Source organism: Oryctolagus cuniculus, chromosome 5, assembly GCF_964237555.1.
Source record: "Oryctolagus cuniculus chromosome 5, mOryCun1.1, whole genome shotgun sequence".
Taxonomy (NCBI): domain Eukaryota; kingdom Metazoa; phylum Chordata; class Mammalia; order Lagomorpha; family Leporidae; genus Oryctolagus; species Oryctolagus cuniculus.
In genome coordinates, this window is record NC_091436.1 from 107,607,066 (window position 1) to 107,629,298 (window position 22,233).

Genomic DNA, 22,233 nt, shown 5'->3' on the forward strand with positions numbered 1-22,233 from the left:
GTTGAAATCTTGACTTAATGTATGCTCAACTGATCTTCTGTATATAAAGAGAATCAAAAATGAATCTTGATGTGAATGGAAGGGGAGAGGGAGTGGGAAAGGGAAGCGTTGCGGGTTGTAGGGACGTTATCGGGGGGAAGCCATTGTAGTCAACATTCTGTACTTTGGAAATTTATATTCATTAAATAAAAGTTCAAAAAAATTCACTAATTAGGAAAGTTTCTTTCTAAAAAGACAGAAAAAAAAAAGGCAAGAAAGGTCAACTTCAGTAAAACAGCTCCTGAAATGAGCAATAGCAGAAAATCTGAACTGGAGGACTAGTTAAAACAAAATGCCTGATGATATAATTAATGGATGTTTCTTTTTTCTTTCCACATAGGTTTACTTTGTGAAATTAATAGAAAGAAATGTGATTTCTCTCCCTGGCTCCATAACTCTACATCTGCAGAACTCAAGGAGAGATTCAAATGCATCTGTCACCCTGGCTTTATCGGTAAATAGCATTTAACACCTGTGCCTTCAAAGCGCATTTGGCTCTCAGGGACACACATCAGGATGTTATTGATTCACTAGTATTTTCTATTTGTTCCTTGTTTATTTCTCTTAGCCTAACATTTGATTTGTGTATCCCAATAACCCGAAACATCTACTCGAGGTCTGGACTCTCAAGCAGAAGATAAATTAATTCACATATAAGCAGACTTTAATGCCTACAAACTCAGAGATTAGTCTGCATTTGGTAATTCCAAGACAAGTTGCTGGGGTTTGTAGTACGGTGAAATAAATGGGTTCTGACACTTATATATATGTGGCATTCTCTGCTAATGAATTTAATCTTAACATCTAAATGGTTTAAAAGACCTGGGCAAATTTAATATAACTTGGCACCTATTTGCTTTCTGAAAATCTAACATTATTTGAAAATTATTGTTCAAAGGTACAAGTTCTGAAATAGATACAGATAAGTGTGCCTCCCGTCCCTGCAAGAATGGAGCCACTTGCATTGACCAACAAAGTAATTACTTCTGCCAATGTATGCCTCCATTTAAAGGTAATGAACAAGAAGGGAGAAGACAAAACAAACATAATTAACTTTAAAAAGCATTTCTGTCTCATGTCTGAACTCATTTCAATCCTGCAACAGCATTATTAGTCCTTCATTTTGTTAAAGTCAGTTTCTAAAGTGACCAACCAGTTATCCAATAGGTGGAAGCTAGAGTGAAATGAGCTTTGTTTCTGCATACACAAAACAATGTTTCTAATTTTGCTTTTGGAAAGTTACCACTGAAATTAAATGATAAAATGAAATGTGAAGAAGGAATATATTACTAGTTTATTATGGTATAATTGAAATATGTCCCTTATTATTTAGTTTTTTTGAAATTGGTATTTTCTAACCATTTATTTTTGCATTTAGATTTTGAATTAGCTAAATTTAACTTAACTTGTAGTAAGCCATTAATGTGCTTCTTATCTGATCTCCTCTTTGATGCATTATTTTTCGTTCAGGTAAGCATAACATTTTTTCCAAAACTATATAAATTAATGTTTTGCCTTATAAAATATATATATTCATAATTATTTGGCAAACTAATACATAAAATAACTCACACTTCCTTGAAATTCATTATCTTTTTCTGAGCCATGAAATTTGAAAATTTTTTAACTAAATATAGATTTAGGTATTTAAAATGTTATATATATTTATCTTGGAAAGTAACATCTTCTAAGTACTTCTCAGAGATGCAAGATTTCATACCCCATTTGAAATATTTTGTATCTATTTGAACTCACTAAGTTATATTTGTTATCTGTTAAATGGTGATAAGAACATCCTACCTCAACGGATTGAATAAGGGTTAAATATGATATATTCAAACATTACATTATGTTAAAAATTAATATATTTAATTGTGATTTTAAAAAATTCTAACATGTATATAAGATACATAATAGGTAGTATCATGTCATATTTGTTTATCTAAAATGTCAGTGCATATTAATTATGCATCTTTTTCGAACTTTTATTTAAAAAATTGACATTGAAAATTATACATAATTATAGATTACTATGTGATGTTTTGTTAAATTTATAGATAAAATAATGTCCAAATGAAGTAATTATATTTATCCTTTCAATCATTATATTTCATTATAATGAAAATATCCAATAATCCTCTTTTTTAATAATATGTAATAAATTAACTATCTTACTCTACTATGTAATAGAACCACTGAACTTCTTAATACTATATAGCTAGACTCTAGTATGAATTATTTATTATTATTATTTTTTATAGAAAGAGCTCCCATCCTCTGCTTCATTACCAAAAGCCTATGACAGCTGGGACTGGGCCAGGTCGAAAAAGCCAGTAACAAAAACTCAATCCAGGTTTCCATGTGATTACTTGAGCCATCACTGACTGCATTAGTAGTAACCTAGGGTCAGATGTGAGAATCCTGTATTCAAACCAGGGACTCTGATATTGGATTTTGGTATCTTTAATTGCTGGGCAAAACACCCACTTTTAATTGCACACATTCTAAAGACATAAAGGGAATGGTCAAAGTAATCCCAGCAAATAAAATATGAGACTTCATTTTTGAAATGACAAAATTTTTCCTATGCTCAGAATGTGATTTCTCATACTATTCTCTAATAAAAGGAAGCAAGGCTCCTTAGATTTCTATCTATTATATGACTACTATAGAGGCGAACATGGACACCTTGTAATACTGGCGAGTAAGGTAGTGCTAAAAACTAAAATGTTCAGTGTATATCAAAGTGACACAGGTATCAACTAAAGGAGTTCTCAATGACCAAAGCTAGAGTAATTTGAACAAAAGGTTGGAGAATTATTATGCAAAATATAAAATAAATGTGCATGAGTCCATATGAAAAATAAATGATTGAATATATAAAAGGGTATATGTTTTAGACAGAAATGGCCAAATAATTTATGTATTTCTTTTTCATCTTAGGAGGTAGGGCATAACTGCCCATCCTTTAAGTTGAGGCACCATTTGGTGACTACCTCCCAAAGAGCCCAGTGCAGAAATAGGGGCATAGAAGGAAGAGTAAGGTTTTACTTAAGAAATCCCACAATTACTACCTCAACAAAGTAATCAAATTTAAGATGAGCAGTGAATAGTCAAGTTAATGACATAAATCTGTGATATGACGCAATGAGAACAGCACTTTTTCTCTGGTATCTTTCATCTCAAAACACCTTATCCCAGACAATCATCAGACATTCTAAAAATATTTGACTAAAATTTTTCAAAACTGTCAATGTCATCAAAAAAGGAAATTCTGGGACTTTCAAAGCCAAGATGTATTTTAGGAAACAAGAATACTCAACGTAATATATCTTGGATGGAATCTCAGAACAGAAAAAGAGCATCAGCTTAAAACTAGAGACAAACAAATAAAGCTTGGACTTCAGTTGCTAATACTATATCAATATTGGTTCACTAATTGTGACAAATGTACCACAGTAATGTGTTAACAGTAGGAGAAGCTGGTTGTAGAGTATACAAGATTCTTTTTGAAGGTATTATGTATATCTAAAAACTATCTAATTAAAAATTTAAAATAAATGATTTCAGATAAATAACTTCTGATCAAAATAATTTATTTTTGGGGTCAACACTGTAGTACAGCAGGGGTTAGCCTTCTGTACCAGCATCCCATGTGGGCACTGGTTCAAGTCCCAGCTGCTCTAATTCCAATCCAGCTCCCTGCTAATGGACTTGGGAGAGCAGCAAAGGATGGGTGAAGTCCTTGGGATGCTAAACTCACATAGAACATCCTGGCTCTTGGCTTCAGCTGGGCCCAGCCCCAGCCATTACCTCCATTTGGGGAGTGAGCCAATGGATGGAAGACTTCTCTCACTCTCTGACTCTACCTCTCTCTGTAACTCTGTCATTCAATTAAATAATATAAATTTTTTTAAAAAAATTATAATAATAGTAATTTACATTTGAAGAAAACAGAATGTGTAAAATAGAAATTGAGAAATGAGGTACTCATTAATGCTTTAACCTTTACATACCAACTATTTTAACCTGCTCAATTCAATGAAAACAGGAAATTTGTAATGCCTTATGTTTGTACTACACATTGACACATTCAATGGAATTTTATATAGGTAAAAGGAAAACCAGTTGGACAAATTATACAATGCATCTGCCTAATCGGGCAGAATATTTAAGTGTTGGTATGTTTAGTTATATTAATAGAGTAGAAGAGAAAATTATATCACTGTTGGTTTGAAGTAAGTTGAATAAATCTCATATCTATTACTTTAAAGTTTGTTTAAATAGGAATAAATGTTGACTTATTTAGTAAAAATCATAGAGCAACTTTGACTCCAAAAGCAGTATGATACATTTAGGGAAACGTAAGTGTCACCATTAAGTGCAAGAAGAAATGCCTAATAAACTTGGTGTTTTTATATAGTTTAGGAAATATTAGCTAAGGAAATTATATAATAAAAAGAAATTAGGGATATAAAAATAGGGAGGAACAAGTAAATCACTAATTATTAGGTGGTAATATGATTTTATAATATTTTCTGATAATTATGTCATGTAATAAAATGTATACTAAAGATAATGATATTGTAAAAATGTATTCCTGACAACTTCTGATTCAGTTTATGTTTTTATACACCCTTCAGCTAGAAAAGATACCTTGTATAACAGAACCTGGCTACCTAGTTTCATCTGCTGCTTGAGAAAAGCTTAATTATATTGAATATAGATGACCTTCTGAATGAGTTGTGATATATTAAAAATGGATAGAAGCTTTTATCTTACTGTCTGGCACATAAAAATAGCCCACAATTTTTCCCCTCTGTTCTCTTCTATATTAATTAGAGAGGAGATGCCTGAAACTCTAGAGAGGAGCTAGCACAGAATGGCACAGGTCTCTAAATACTTATGTGGAAAAATCATCTCTGAGTCAGCAACACTGGCATTGCACTGAGAAAAAACAAAAAAGATTGTATTGTGAGAAACCACTAGGATCAAGAATGTTTATTCATCGGAGGAACTATCATTACTGCCCATCAGGATCATCCTGTGAATACAATAGCAAAGATTCCTTTGACTATATTATTAAAATCAATGTTTATTAGCCAATAAATAAATATGCCTTTTGAAAAAGTATATGTACAACCCAGTTATTAATTGAATGTCTACCTTTTAATTGATGCCAATATTTTTTATATTTAGAAATTATTTGTTTTCTTTTTATTCTGAGCCTATTAACAGTTTCAAAATATATTTTCAAGTGATATAAAAATAACACAACAAATTTAGCTCTAGAACAACATACTAAAATCATAAGACTAGAGCTGGCACTGTGACATAGTGGGCTAAGTCTCCACCTGTGGTGCCAACATCCCATATGGGTGTTAGTTCAAGCCACAGCCACTCCTCTTCTGATTGAGCTCTCTGCTATGACCTGGGAAACCAGCAGAAGATGGCACAAGTGCTTGGGCCACTGCATCTGCCTGGGAGACCCAGAGGAAGCTCCTCGTTCCTGGCTTCAGATCAGCCCAGCTCTGCCTGTTGTGGCCATTTAGGGAGTGAACCATTGGATGGAAGACCTTTCTGTCTCTCTCTGTCTGTAATTCTACCTCTCAAATAAATAAATAAATAAATATATCTTTCAAAAAATCATAGGATTAATTTTAATAAACATTTAGTAGATTCACTAATTTTAAACATTTGCTTCTTTGGAGCTGAGTGAATATGAGTTAGCTAACTGTAATCAATGGAAGATAATCCAGGCCCTTTCCTGTTTTGTACCTCTCAAAAACGCTACCAGCTTCATTCATTCGTGTATGGTGGATGGCTTCATAAACCACAGTTGCCAAATATATGTCCCTTTGCTTGCAAAGCTTAAATCATATGATATCTAGTTCTTTAAAGAAGACATTTGGTAATCAGTGTTGTAGAAAATATTCTGATAATCTCCAGGATTTTAAGACAGTTACTGTAGCTTTCTGTTGGAATAGTTCACATTATACATGTTGGATCTTTATTGGCACTAACACAGTATTTTGCTAAAATTATGTATTTCTTCGTTATAAGAAATGAATGACCCTATCCACTAAGCTAAAGTAATTGATTTTCATTTTGAGTGAATTTACACCAAAAATATTTAAAAATTTAAAGACTAAGTACAGTTACTATTTACCAAATATGTGAATTTGTGAGAAACAGTGCGTTGTGTCTTTATTTTCAGGATTTATCCTAGGACAAACATTTTAGCATTTATAGAGATTATGCTCCATTACTAGTTATAACTTTTTAAAGCATATTCTAGAAAATGAAATTTAACCAAAAAGTGGGCTGTGATTGCATAGTCCATTTATGGGAACAATAGAAAATAATTAGAAGTTTTGTATTGTTACTTTTGTAGAGCTGAATAATGCAGTGTTTTACACATGCTTGTTTCCAGCATTATAATTACAGATCCCCCACAAATAATAGTCTTCATACTTGAGGTTATTAATGCTATATATCTTTTCTTTTTTGAGATCTGAATGAATGTTTCTCTTTTTTTAAAAAAAAAAGTTAATACAGAAAATAAACTGAACGCAATTTTTCCATAAACTGTTTATCCACTGGAGTTAGCAAGTGGTTAATTTTTGTTTGTCTCAAGTCCTTTCTAAATTCTAGTTTTTAGGACTGAAGCTAGAAAGTAAACTTCAAATATCCGTATTTGTTAATTTTTTTCATAAAGACAGGGCATGATTTTGCTTCTGTTTTATATTTCCTATGAACTAAATTCTTTGTCAAAAATGAAGAGACTATTAGTATGTAAAATGTTTTTTACTTTCCCTAGCATAGGTAATTATGATTTGTCTAACCTCATGATTTTCATGCTAGCAAGCAAAACATGTACTATAGCCATGTTCTGCATTCTATGATAGTCTTTCCTTAGTGAGCATTGGCTCTTTAAATCAATGCCAATCATTATTTATGGAGTTATTCTTAATAAAATCATTCTGTGATAAATACTTCTAAAAATTAATCATATTGATTTACATTGCCAACTAAAACTTAGAGATTCTTTATAGTTACATGTATGGAACAAATAGGAATAAATGCTGCCTCAAAATACAGATTTTCTTTCTATACATGAAATGAAAGGAAAATTATTAAGGATATGTACACATGCATGCTTACACATACATTGACATATACTTATACCTGGGATTAAGCGCAGTTATTCATATTTCCCCAAGAATTAAATAATTGTATGTGTGGACATGTCTTCCAAATACTAATCATTACTATTTGCTTAAAAATATAATTGGCATTAACCAGTAATGCACCCCTTTCCATTCAGTTATTATAAATTGTACAATTAATATTTGTGATATAAAATGGAAAGTGAAGCAAGTGCTTGTGAACAAAAATAATAAAGATGATCAGTGGTAATAAGAATGTTGTTCCTGACAGGATTTGGCCAGTGCCTGCCTCACCGTGGAGTACTTAAACAGGCCAAGTCTACTTAAGATGAGAGGGTTTTCTTATTGGATAGAAAGATCGCAATTTTCAAATTGCCTATTACAGCAGTAATACTTTATGCAAAGTTAATACTATTCTCTAAGTAAAACTCATTCAACTCTAATTCTGTGGCTTCATCTCTTTTAGATACCACATGTAAGTAAGATCCAAATTATTTCTCTTTTTGTACCTGATGGATTTGACTTAACATAATGTTATGCAAGTTAATCCAACAGTAATTATTGGTTAAGGATATAAGATTTAAGTTAGACAGGAAGGATAAATTGGAGATCCATTGTACAACATGGTGACTATAGTAAAGAGTAATGCACCGTAACTTGAAAAATTATTGAGAACATATTTAAATGTTCTCACTACATATGCACAGAAAAGTATCTATGGTAATACATAAATGAATAACTTGCTTTTGTCATTCTGCAATGTGTACATTTACTGAAAAACCATTTTGTAAACTATAAATATATGATATTAATTTGTTAGTGAAAATAAAGTCTAATTAATTCAGAATTTAAGTGCACATTTATTAGTAACTAATCTGTCAATGGGTTTAAAATTCAAAAGATAAACTATTTGCATATTGAATTTAATTAGATAAAGAAGTTATGAGATAAAATAATATTGCATGTATCATTGTTGAAGTAATAGTTTTTGTATTTCTGTCGTGTTTTGGTCCTTAAAAGAAAGTTGTTAACCTTTTATTCTAAAATATGAAATTTTTCAATCCTTAACTCAAAGAAGAGAAGGCTTTGATGTAAATTGTTTCTCAAGTAAGTGCGTGCTTGAATTAATAAAAATATCATTTAATGAAGCCATGGATGGGCAAGTAAAATGGAAATATTGTGTGAGCAAGTGTCTTGTTTGCTGAAGGTTTAATGACACATGTCTCTAAATGTGTAGCAATTAAGATAAAATGCTGAAATGGTAATTAGCCATTAAACATGTTTGCAAAAGAAACTAAACAAAGAAGAAAGAAAACTCAGCAAAATAAAAATGCTTAATTGTGTTGAAAGCCAGAATAATAATGTTGTTCTCTGGTAGGACACTCTCTTATGGGAACTTGTAATAGAAAGTACACACACACATACACACACACACACGTGTGTGTGTGTGTATATGTGTGTATGTATATATGTATTTTTAAGTGTCTGTGAAGTAAAAAAGTAAAAAAGATTGGAGTGCAGATAATTTAGCAATCAGTTTCTCAGCCTTCACTGGCTGTATCTTGGTCATTTTTGTGTTGAGTTATGAAGGGCATCTAGAGATGCTGTGATTCAATGGTCCAGTCTAGCCACTCAACAGCTATACTAAACAGTCTTGGGTGACAAATATTTTTGCTGGACTATATAGGCAATTACCTTCAATGTTTTGAAAATGTCTTAAAATCACTACAGATCAACTGAGTATTTTTTTAATGAATTTGACTTGATTCCTTTAACAAATGTGATAGCATTATTTTATAGATATGGACATATAACTAGAATAACTGTAACTCACTGAGTCCATAATAAGGTATTAATTTAAAAGCAGAAGTAGTGATTTGATAGTTGTATTGATGATTTTTCTTTCATCTGTACTATATAACAAACACTATGCATAGAATAAACATTGGTTTGATTAGCAGTATTGTGCTCACCTGCTTGGTGATTAAATCATCACTTTAAGTTTACTTAAAGTGCTTACATACTAATGCCACTGAGCAGGCATAAAGAGAACTTGAATGATAAACAAGAGTGTTTATTTCTATCATGTATAAACAGAATTCATTTATTTTAATTCTTTTACTGTTTTACAATTTAGAACAATTCAGTGTATCGATTAAATATTTATTTAATTTTATGATTTTAATTGCATTTCTTATTTGGATCAGATATTCCATCCCTTCCCTTTTTTCTTTATAACATACTAACTACTCCATTTCTTTGGGTAATTATATTTTACTACATTTTTCTATAAAGACAGCAGATTATGTGAAAAAAATTGAATTGCCCTTGACCAGCAAATACCTGTATTGTATAGAACATGTTATACAGTTTAGTCAACAAGCTGTTGTTTCCCCAGTCCCATCTAGGTAACCCAACATGTGCAATGGTAGAATGACAAGTCTGGCAAATTCAGAGAATTGCTTAACTATAACCTACATTTTGTACTATTCACTTTTAATTTGCATTCCAATAGGAAATAATATACTCTGGACACTCTTAACAATGAATGAAAATTATAATTAAGTTGAAAATTACAGAGAATAACTGAATCAAGATTAGTTCATAATAACCTGAACTCTATGCAAAATTGGAAAATGATGACACTATTATTTTCCAAATTCTCACATTTCTTAATTTCAAGGACATTACTTACCCTTAAATTTTTCATGTCAATTTTTAAGATAAATTATTTTTATTTAAAAGTAGAATGAAAGATCAAAGGAGAGAAAGAGAGAGAGATTTCTTCCAGCCACTGGTTTATTTCCCAAACGCCCACAACAGTGGGGTGTAGGTAAGGCCAAAGGCAAGAGCCTAGAACTCCATCCAGATCTACCAAATGGGTGGCAGGAATGTAAGCACTTGTATTAGCAGGGGTATTAGCAGGAAGCTGGATCAAAAGTGAGGTGGGACTCCATCCTAGTCACTCCACCAGGTGTGCCAGCATCCCAAGGTGGCTTAACCTGCTGCACCACAATACTCATCCCTACACTGTCTTTCAAATACTGACTCCCATCCAATTTCTGTCTGCTTCTGATCCTTCTTTAGTGCCTTCAAATAGTTGTTTTTATAATGTGCTCATAGTTTACCATTGTCATCTGAAGAGTGGCTTATCTACGTGCTATGGGTTGGAAATAATGCAGCTGAAACTTGGACTAGGATGACTCTAGCATTGCAAGCCACAGCCTAACACAGGGTACCACAACTGCAGCCCCTGGGAATTGTTTTCTTATCTTTCTATTCCCATTTTATGCTGGGTTTTTCCTCTGTTGAACAAACTTCCCAACGCTGTTATCTACCCCAAGGTTGACATTGCAACCTGTGATAGTCTGAATATTTGAGTCCTTCAAAACAAGTTACTAACTCTTCTCCAATGTGAATATCTGTGGAGACTGATATATATGTGTTGAAGTCCTAAAAGTAGAAACCTTATCAATAGGAATAGTGCCCTTTTAAAGGAACCCCAGAGAGATTTTTTTTCCATCCTCCCATATGAGATTAGAATAATGAGACAGTAATGAGATGTGTTGGTACCTTAATCTTGGACTTTTCAGACTCCAGAACTATGAGAAATGTGTTTTGATTGTGTAGGTACCACCCAGGTGCATTTTTGTTACGTCAGTCAAAATATACCATGATGTATCCTTTTCACAATGAAGGATCTATATTACTTACTGAATGTAACTCTAATATTTTAATAATCCCTGAAACTTTCATGTTACCAATATATGTGTGACTGTTTAGAAATTATCAACATATATTTATTTCAATTTGAATGGAAAAGACCATTTTCCATGTGATGGGAAATAAGCATTTAACACATTTGAATAATTTGATCATTTTGAAGAACGCATCAATTTGAAAAGCATACATAGTAAAAAGGTAAAAATAAAGTTTATATTTATATGTTTTTTACCTGAGGTCAACTTCAGCCTAAACTGCATGGGTTGTGGATATAGGGCAGAAATATTCAATTGGGCGAATGAAGAGTCCGAGGACATTGAGATTCCCAGAATTGCTGAAAAGTGAAGGAGGGGATCCAAGAGTGAAAGGAATCAAATATGGAGGAGCATTGAGATCTCTTATACATTGTGCGAATCCTTGGTTAATGCCTAAAAGGTACACATATAGGAAATACCAAGGTTCCCACAAAAGCAACCACTGAAGCATAGTGAGGTAGAGTTCGGCATTTGCATTCAGCCATAGTAAAATCTTGCTATAATAAGCAACCTCCTAATTTAGAGAAAGAAAGAAAATACTTGCAAACCACACATCCGAACTCTAAAAATCTCGTAGGAAAAAATCCTACATCCCAATGTAAAAATAGGCAAAGTTCCTCATTGGATTTTTTTTTAATGAAAGCATATAAATAGAAAACAGGTATGTGAAAAAACACAGTGGGATATCGCTTTACATCTGTGAGAATGGATTTTGATCAAATTGATGGAACATGAATGAGAAATGATAGATTTGAGGAGAAGGAAACTTGTGCATCACAGACGGGATTTTAGATTAGTATAATTGCTATGGAAAATAATTGGAAGATCCTCAAAAAACTAGATTTAGAACTATTGTCTGATTCATTAACCCCTTTAGGGTGCATATCTAAAGAAACTGAATCGACATGTAGAGGGGATATCTGCACTCCTGTGTTCATTGCAAGATTATTTGCAAGAGCCAAGACAGACTTGTGTCTATTATTGAATATATGGATAAAGAAACTGTGATATATTATTTAGCCTTAATAAGAATCCTATCATTTGTGAAAACATAGCTGAACCTGGAGGACATTATGCTATGAGAAAATAACCACTCAAAGCTAACATTTCACATTATAATTCATATGGGGACTCTGAAAATTTAAGTCATAGGGGTAGAGAATATAATGACAGTTACCAGAGCTGTGTATCATATTTAATTTACTATAGTGGCCTCAGTCCATACATGTTGTTGCTAATGAAAGGATCTCCTTGTTTTTTAAAGGGTGAATCCTATGCCATTCTCTGTATTTTATAAACAAATAATAAATGATTGAGGTGATGGTATATTCATTACCTTGATTTGTTTATTACACATTGTATACATAAGTGAAATTAGCATATTGAATCCTATAAATATATCTATTTTTATGTGTCAACTAAAATTAATAAAAAAGGTAAATGAGGCGATGATATTATATTGATTTAAACATTCTATATAATTTAAAAACACATTTTACTACATAAAACTATATAATCTTTTTTCATTTAAAAGTATGAGAATAAAAGATATAAAATAAAAACAGGTTTTGTGGTACAGCAGGTTAAGCTACTGGTTGTGAAGCAAGCATCCCGTTTCAAAACAATGGTTCCAGTCCTACCTGCTCCACTTCCCATCAAGCTCCTGATGGTGCTTTGACCAAAACAGTAGAAGATGGCACAAGTATTTGGGCCTAATACCCATGTGTCAGACTCAAAGTGGAGTTTCTGGCTCCTGCTTTCAGCCTGACCAGCCCCGGCAGCCACTGTGACCATTTGTGAGTGGACCAGGGGATGGAAAAATCTCTCTCCCTTTCTCTATCTTTCTCTCTCTCTGTGTCACTCTGCCTTGCAAATAAATAATATTTTAAAAATAAATAAAAATGAGAAACAAAAAAATCAACATTCTCAGGCTAGCCTAATTTAATTAAATCTAGCCTGCATTTCTAACAAGATCCTCTGTAATTTCATGCATGTTGAAGTGTAAAAAGCCATAGTGAGGCCAGTGATGCTCAATAGAAATATAGCATGAGGAGAGTATATAAATTTTAAGCTTCTGGCCGGCGCCGCGGTTCACTAGGCTAATCCTCCGCCTTGCGGCGCCGGCACACCGGGTTCTAGTCCTGGTTGGGGCGCCGGATTCTGTCCCAGTTGCCCCTCTTCCAGGCCAGCTCTCTACTGTGGCCAGGGAGTGCAGTGGAGGATGGCCCAAGTGCTTGGGCCCTGCACCCCATGGGAGGCCAGGATAAGTACCTGGCTCCTGCCATCAGATCAACGCAGTGCGCCGGCCGCACCACGCCGGCCGCAGTGGCCATTGGAGGGTGAACCAACGGCAAAGGAAGACCTTTCTCTCTGTCTCTCTCTCTCACTGTCCACTCTGCCTGTCAAAAAAAAAAAAATTAAGCTTCTTACAAATATATGTAAACTAATATTAATGAAATGTATATGAATTTGTCTTCCTAAAGTTTATGCATATTATGAAAAATCTACATGGATTTTACTATTTGGCACAATAATAAACTTAGCTTTTTTTTTAATTTTTTTTTTTTTTGACAGGCAGAGTGGACAGTGAGAGAGAGAGACAGAGAGAAAGGTCTTCCTTTGCCGTTGGTTCACCCTCCAATGGCCGCCATGGCCAGCGCGCTGCGGCCGGCGCACCGCGCTGATCCAATGGCAGGAGCCAGGTACTTATCCTGGTCTCCCATGGGGTGCAGGGCCCAAGGACTTGGGCCAACCTCCACTGCACTCCCTGGCCACAGCAGAGAGCTGGCCTGGAAGAGGGGCAACCAGGACAGAATCCGGCGCCCCGACCGGACTAGAACCCGGTGTGCCGTTGCCGCAAGGTGGAGGATTAGCCTAGTGAGCCGCGGTGCTGGCTAACTTAGCTTTTAATTAAAATATTTTATAGTATCAGTATATTTAACTCAAAAAAGCAAAAAAGAAATCTTAAAGTTCTGCAGCTTGAAAAGACATGAAATATAAACTGATTCAATTGCATTTAATTAATTTAATTTAAAAGCATAAAGGTTTTGAAAATTAAAAAAGGAGGCAGATATGATTATATTAGAATTTATAAATTTTTCTTCACTCAATTATTTTAAAATGCAACTATTTAAAAATAAATTTTATATCATTTAATTATGGGACAGTAAATTACATAAGTATAATTTGTATGACAATAATATGATATATCGAATAATTGGAATTATATTGGTACAATTACCTTAATTCTTATATTCAATATTAAAATTAGTTCTAGGTAGATCATATAAGTCGCATTCCAAAGAGCAATAAATAAAAAAAAATGTATAGCTATGGTAAAAATCAAAAGAATGTTAAAAATATTGAATTAATGAAAAAGTAAAAAAAAATGCAATAAAGATCTAAAAGAAAAAGACAATAGGACAGACTAAAAATAAAAAAAATGATTGGCATAAATCCAATCATAGAAATAAGCATGGAGCTGGCCCTATGGCACATCAGGTTAAGCCTGTACCAATGGCATCACGTTTGAGTACTAGGTCAAGTCTCAGCTGCTCCACTTTTGATCCATTTCCCTGCTACTGTACCTGGGAAAGCATCAAAAGATGACCCAAGTGTTTGGGCCCCTGCACCCATGTGGGAGGACCAGAAGAAGCTCCTGGCTTTGGCCTGGCCTACACCTGGGTTTTGCAGCTATTTGAGGAGTGAACCAGCAATCTATGACCTCGATCTCTTTCTCTCTGTCTCTCCCTCTCTCTGAATAACTCTGCCTTTAAAATAACTTTAAAAAAATCTTAGAAAAAGAAAAAACCATATGAAATTCATTGAACAAAAAAATTCAAACTGAGTTAGATTGTCTACTTAGATAAATAGGAAGACCTAAATGTAGTTTGTCTAGAAGAGATAGAGTTAGATATGATAATATAGATTAGTGTAAAAACTAAAAGAATTTACTATTCAAAAGGAAAGCAGAAAATATGAAAAAAATTATATTAATTTAAGAACAGAGATTTAAGACCAGAAGTAAAAAAATGAACACCATAGTCATAAAAGGGCTGGTTTGTCAGTGACAGGGTCCATCAAAATATTGAGCAGGAGAACCACCTAGTCAACAGGTGCATGAGAAATAATAAAAGGTGGTTGTTGTAAGTTTGTCCATGAGCCAGTTGTTTGTGTCTCAGATAAAAGGTAATTAACACAGAAATTAGTACATAGAAATGAGGTGTGGTCCTAACTGAAGCACTATATGTAGCCTTGGGACTATTTTGGGGACAGGCTGCAGGTCCATGAGGAATTTTTAATTATGTTTGAAAAAAAAAAAAAAGTAGGAAATTTGTAGGGTAGAAAAGGCATTTGATGGCCTGATTTCCTAGGCTAGAAAGATTTCAGAATAAAATACTAACAGTACCAAATCGCTTCACTTATTGGCCTGTGATAAAATAGGAAAGAAGAGAAATGATTTGATGATGAGACTACATTCAAGCAAATTCTAGAAAATTATTTTTAGTGTAGGATTACTGTGTTATAAAATAAATAGGCTTCTTATTTTCAGACTTCCAGCTGGTAAAATAATTTAAAAATAGACTCAGAGACATGATCAAATGAAGGATCATTACCGGTAAAACAGCTGCAGGGCACATCAAAGGTCCCTGATTGGTACACTGTTAGGACTCTAGAGTGATTTAAGACAGAAGTATGTAAACTCTATCTGGTAGACAAAAATGCTGCAAAAAACCTTAAGGAAATAAATTAATTTCTATACCAAGGTAAAGAGAATATAATTCCTAGAGATATTTGAGTCTTGCAGGAAGCAGGCTGAGAATAATACTCAGCTAGCATGACCCATTACTTACAGCTCGCAAAATAGGATTCCTAAAAGTACTACAGACCACTCTCAGCTATGTTCCTTTCTCAGTATAACTGCCTTAGTTTTAAATATATTTTAGTTGACAAATAATAATTATACATATCAATGGATTATAATGTAATAATTTGATACATGAATGCAGTGTGTAATTACAGAGTCAAGGTGACCAGCGTTTCCATCTTCTCAAACGTTTACCATTTCCTTGTATTTAGAGCCTTGTAACCCCTCTCTTTAGTTTTTTTTTTTTTTTAATGTATTTATTTATTTGAAAGTCAGAGTTACACAGAGCAGAGGCAGAGAGAGAGAGAGAGAAGGAGGGAGGGAGGGAGGGAGGGAGGGAGAGAGAGGGAGAGAGGTCTTCCATCCACTGGTTCATGCCCCAGTCGGCCGCAACGGCTGGAGCTGTGCGGATCCAGAGCCAGGAGCCAAGAGCATCTTCCAGGTCTCCCACGCAGGTGCAGGGGACAAAGGACTTGGGCCATTGATCTACTGCTTTCCCAGGCCACAGCAGAGAGCTGTGAAGCAGCCAGGTCTCGAACATGCACCCAAATGGGATGCCAGTGCTTCAGGCTATGGCTTTAACTTGTTGTATCACAGCGCCGGCCCCCCCTCTCTTTAGTTATTTATGAGGCGTATCATAAGCTGCTGTAAATTATCATCACTCTACTGTGTTATAGAACACTAGAATGTATTTATTTATTTTGATACTATATTTTATCCAGCCTCCCTCTCTTTTCCTTCTCCCCTAACCATGTTAGCATTAAATCTATAAATTGCTCTGATAGCATGGACATTTTAACACCATGATTTTTTTTCCAGCCTATGAACATAGAATTCTTTCCAGAAATTAGGAGAGGCACAGGCTTGCTGCTGCAGCGGTTCTTGGCCGCAGGCTTACTAGTCATTAAACTATGAAAAGGAGAAGTAGATTCAAGATGGCTATAAAGACTCCATGGGACAGGGAGGAAAAAATACATACATGCTGCTGTGGTCAGCTGCACAGCACAGTCAGTGCTGGCTGAGAGTCACATCTTCCCAAGTTGAGGTAGGAAGAAGTTGCTGCACGTCCCACCCTTGGTAGCCATAGTTGAGAGAAAATTCTGCAATCGCTCAGTGACTTTAACTTCAGACTGAGAGCTAAAGGATTAGGAAAGGAAGGCCATGTTTCCCACCCCTCCCCTCTACCCTAGAGCACCTGAAATAAAATTGGAGATGAAAAAGGAGAAATTACAACCAAAACCATCAAAATACTATGCAATACTATATACTAACCAGCTGGAAAACTTTGAAGAAATAGATTCCTGGATCAAGATTAAATCAAGAATATACAGATAATCAAAGCAGACACATATCAGGCAGCAAGACTGAAACTATTTAACAGTGTTCCATCATGGAAAAATCCAGGATCTAATGGTTTTCCTATATAATTCCAAAAAATATTTAAAGAGGAGCTAACTCCAATACTTTTCAAGCAATTCCAAAAATATTAAACAGGATGGGACTCTGCAAAACTCTTTATGAGAACATCACTCCAATATGAAAACCAGAAATACAATGCGCAATGACTACAGACCTGCATCTTTATGAACACAGCTGAAAAATATCAATAAATGTGTTAACTAAATGCAGAACTACATCAAAAAGATCACATATTGTGGTCAACTGAGATTTACCCCAGAGATGAAAGGGTGGTTGAACACTCACAAATCAATAAATGTCATAAGTTACATCAACAGAATGAAGAACAAAGCACATATGAACATCACAATAGATGCAAAGAAAGCATTTGATAAGAATCAGCATCCCTTCATGCTAAAAGCCCTATACAAATTATATATAGAAAGAAATACCTCAAAATTATAAAGACTATATGACAAACCAACATGAAATATAATGAAGAGATAAAATCTGAACACACTTCCCCTCAGATCTGGAACAAGACAGGATGTCTGTTTCTCCACTCTTACTCAATATAGTACTAGAGGTATATTGACAAGAGCAATTACAAAGGAGGAAAAAATAAAATTCATAAAAATTAGTGATGAAAAAGTCAAAATATCCATGTTTGCATGACACTATGTACATGGAAAAACCTACTCCACCAAAATGCTGTTAGAACTGAGAAATCAATTTAGTAATGTTGCATGTTACAAAATAAATAGACAAAAATAGGTTTTTTTTATGCTAGTGATGAACTCATTGAAGGAGAAATCAAGAAATTTCCTTCTCACAATAGCCACAAAAATAAATATTTAGGAACAAATTTAAACAGAGAAGTCGACAATCTTTGCAATGAATATTATTAAACATTGATGAAAGAAACCATCAAGAACAAAATAAAGATTGAACGATATTTCTTGTTCACAGATTGGAAGAATTAATACCATTGAAATGACTATACCACCTACAGCAACCTATAGATTCAATGCAATCCCTTTAAAAATACCAATGATAGGGGCTGGCGCCGTGGCTCATTGGTCATTCCTCTGCCTACGGCGCCCGCATCCCATGTGGGTGCCGGATTCTGTCCCATTTGCTCCTCTTCCAGTCCAGCTCTCTGCTGTGGCCTGGGAGAGCAGTGGAGGATGGCCCAAATGCTTGGGCCCTGCACCCACATGGGAGACCAGGAGAAGTACCTGGCTCCTGGATTTGGATCAGTGTGGTGCGCCGTCCACAGCGGCCATTGGAGGTTGAACCAACGGTAAAGGAAGATCTGTCTCTCTGTCTCTCTCTCTCGCATTAACTCTATCTGTCCAATAAAAAAAATAATATTCTTTATAGAATTAGAAAAAAATCTTATGGAATAATAAAAAGGTGCAGAATAGCCAAAGTGATCCTGATTAAACAAAAAGAATTCAAGCTGGAGGCATCATAATACCTGACTTCAAAGTATACTACAAATCTATGGCAATTAAATCTGCATGATAGCAGCATAAAACTGACACATAGACCAATGGAGCAGAACAGAGATCCAATAAATTAATCCACATACATACAGACACTGATTTCTGACAAAAGTGCCCAAACCATACACTAAGGGTAATCTCTTCAGTAAGTAGTGCTGGCAAAATTGGGTGCAGAGGAATGAAATTAGATCCTATTACAGGCATGTGGCATGTCAGGTAAAGCCACTACCTGCGACAGCTGCATCCCACATGGGCACCAGTTTGTGACCAAGCTCTCCACTTCTGATCCAGTTCCCTGTTAATTGCCTGATGAATACAGCACAAGAGGGCCTGATGTTTGGGTCCCAGCCACGTATGTAGGAGGCCAGGATGAAGTTTTGGCTTCTGGCTTTGGCCAGACTCAGCCCTGGCAACTGAGGCAATCTGGGGAGTGAACCAGCAGATTGAAGAAATCTCAATCTCAATCTCAATTTCTCAATCTCACACTCTCTTTCCCTGTCTCTCTCTCTCCCTCCATCCTTCCCTCTCCCCTCTATCCTTTCTCTCCTCTTCCCCCCTCTCCCTCTCTCTCTGTGACTCTGGCTTTCACATAAATAAAAAAGTCCTTAAAAATTAATTCCCTACCTCTCACTATTGAGGGCCTAAATTGAAGACATGAACACAGTCGTGTTAAAGAGATGCCTGCACCACCATGTTTATAGCAGCACTGTTCAAAATAGCCATTATATGCAATCAAGCATGGTTTTTGTCATCAGATGAATGGATAAAGAAAATGTGGTTTATATATAACTGAAATGTTACTCAGCTATTTAAAAAAATCAAATTCTTCTATTTGCATCAAAATTGATTCAATTGGAAGACATCATATTACATGAACTAAATTGGTCACATATTTATTGGTAGATAGAATTAAAAACTAAAAAAAGCTTATGTGTATCATTACCATTGAAAATGTAGTTTTGTCAAGTTTTGTTTTTTATCTTTGTCAAACTAATGGCTAAGAATGACATACTACTATAGTTTGAATTATCTGTGATTATTTAAAAATTTACTGTATATGAGTGAAATGGGCATATTTTAATTTTTTGAAGATTTATTTATTTGAAAGACAGTTACAGAGAGAGGTAGAGACAGAGAGAGAATTCTTCCATCTATTGATTCACTCCCCGGATGGACACAATGGCTGGAGCTGCACCAATCCAAAATCAGGAGCTTCCTCCGGGTCTCCAACACGGGTGCAGGGGTCCAAGGACCTGGGCCATCCTCCACTGCTTTCTCAGGCCATAGCAGAGAGCTGGACTGGAAGTGGAACAGCCGGGACTAGAGCCAACGCCCATATGGGATGCTGGAACTCCAGGCCAGGGCGTTATTTATTTTAATTTGATTATTGCTTATATACCTTGCCTTATATTCCTGCTGCACTATAATTGTCTACTTTTTAGTTGTTGAACTCTTTATTTATGAAACATGAAACCTTTCACTAAATGTAAATTAAAGTGTGTTATCTCAAAATTAGGAAAGAAGGAAGGTGGAGGGAATATATCTATGAACTATGTGGAATCTGTTCTCTTTGTATTAATATCATATTAACATAATTGATGTGAATTGCATTGTAATTTTCATGCATTAGCTGTGAACCTGATAAATTTTTTAAGATTTATTTATTTATTTGAAAAGCAGAGTTAGAGGAAGAGGCAGAGACGGCGGGGTGGTGTCTTCCATCCTCTGGTTCACTCCCCAAATGGCCACAGTGACCAGAGCTGTGCCAATCTGAAGTCAGGAACCAAAAGCTTCTTCCTGGTCTCACACACAGGTGTAGGGACCCAAGAACTTCTGCCATCTTCTACTGCTTTCCCAGGCCATGACAGAGAGCTGGATCAGAAGTAGAGCTGCCGGGACTTGAACTGGTCCCATATGAGATGCCAGCAATGCAGGTGGCAGCTTTACCCACTATGCCACAATGCTGGCCCCATCATTGAATTTTATCACTTGCATTTTCTTCATCTACTGAGATGACCATATGATCTTTGTCCTTCTTTCTGTAGTTTCTTTAGTTAGTTTTTTTTTTTTTTTTTAAGATTTTTGTTTCTGTATTTGAGAGGTAGAGTTACAGACAGAGGGAGAGAGAGAGAGAAAGGTTTTCTATCCATTGGTTCGCCCTCAATAGCCACAATGGCTGGAGATCAGCTGATCCAAAGCCAGGAGCCAGGATCTTCTGAGTTTGCCATGCAGGTGCATGGGCCCGACATTTGGACCTTCTTTCTTTCTTTCTTTCTCTTTCTTTCTCTTTCTTTCTCTTTCTTTCTCTTTCTCTCTCTTTCTCTCTCTTTCTCTCTCTCTCTTTCTCTCTCTCTCTTTCTTTCTCTCTTTCTTTCTTTCTTCTCTTTCTTTCTTTCTTTCTTTCTTTCTTTCTTTCTTTCTTTCTTTCTTTCTTTCTTTCTTTCTTTCTTTCTTTTTCAGGCAGTGTGGACAGTGAGAGAGAGAGACAGAGAGAAAGGTCTTCCTTTTGCTGTTGGTTCACCCTCCAATGGCCACCGTGGCTGGTGCATCGCGCTGATCCTAAGGCAGGATCCAGGTACTTATCCTGGTCTCCCATGGGGTGCAGGGCCCAAGTACTTGGGCCATCCTCCACTGCACTCCCGGGCCATAGCAGAGAGCTGGCCTGGAAGAGGGGCAACCGGGACAGAATCCGGCGCCCCGACCGGGACTAGAACCTGGTGTGCTGACGCCGCAAGGCGGAGGATTAGCCTATTGAGCCACGGCACCAGCTCCATGGACCATCTTTCACTTCTCTCCCAGGCTGTAGTAAAGAGCTGGATTAGAAGAAGTGGAGCCAGGACATGAACTGCTGCCCAAATGGGACACCAACACAGGAGGTGAGGTGGAGGCTTAGCCCACTATTCCAACAGCGCCAGCCCCCTTGTATATCATGTGTATTTATTTATACATGTTGAACATCCACTGGATCATGGTGAACCATCTTTTTCATGTGCTACTGGATCGGTTTGCTAGTATATTGTTGAAGATGTTTCTACCTGGGATAGTAGCCTCTAACATTCTTTTGTATCATGTTTGCTTTTGGTATTAGGGTAATGCTGACATTTTAGAATGAATTTGGATGAATTCCAACTTCCTCTGTTTTGACATAATTTAAGTAGAATTTGTAGTGGATCTTCTTTGAATATTTTATAGAGGTCCTCACCCTCACCTCCTCCCCAGAACCTGCATTCCACTCATTCCTGAGCTTCAGCACAGGGATCCTGAACTTCAGGGTTGAGTGCCTGGCCCTTCCCTGTCTTGCTGACAAGAGTTCTGAGTGGATTGTCATTGTATTACAATCAGTGCACATCGGATGTTTGTTTCCCAACTCCAAATCTCTGTACAGAGCCACAGAGGAACTGGAGAACAAAGAGTGAAACTCTGAATTTTGGTCATCCACCAGTCTATGATTTTCAAAGGAGCCCTCCACAAGGTGTCATTAAGATTGTGGATGC

General features: G+C 35.6%; 1 protein-coding gene across 1 annotated transcript in view; it reads left to right on the forward strand.

The window, feature by feature from the left end:
* Nucleotides 1–383: 383 nt before the first annotated feature.
* The window catches only part of EYS (eyes shut homolog), a 1,404,981-nt gene continuing 1,383,131 nt past the window's right edge, over nucleotides 384–22,233 (forward strand). Inside the window, exon 1 of the mRNA XM_070074646.1 lies at nucleotides 384–493. The gene's annotated coding sequence lies outside the window, so the exon portion shown is untranslated. The remainder of the gene's footprint in view (nucleotides 494–22,233) is intronic.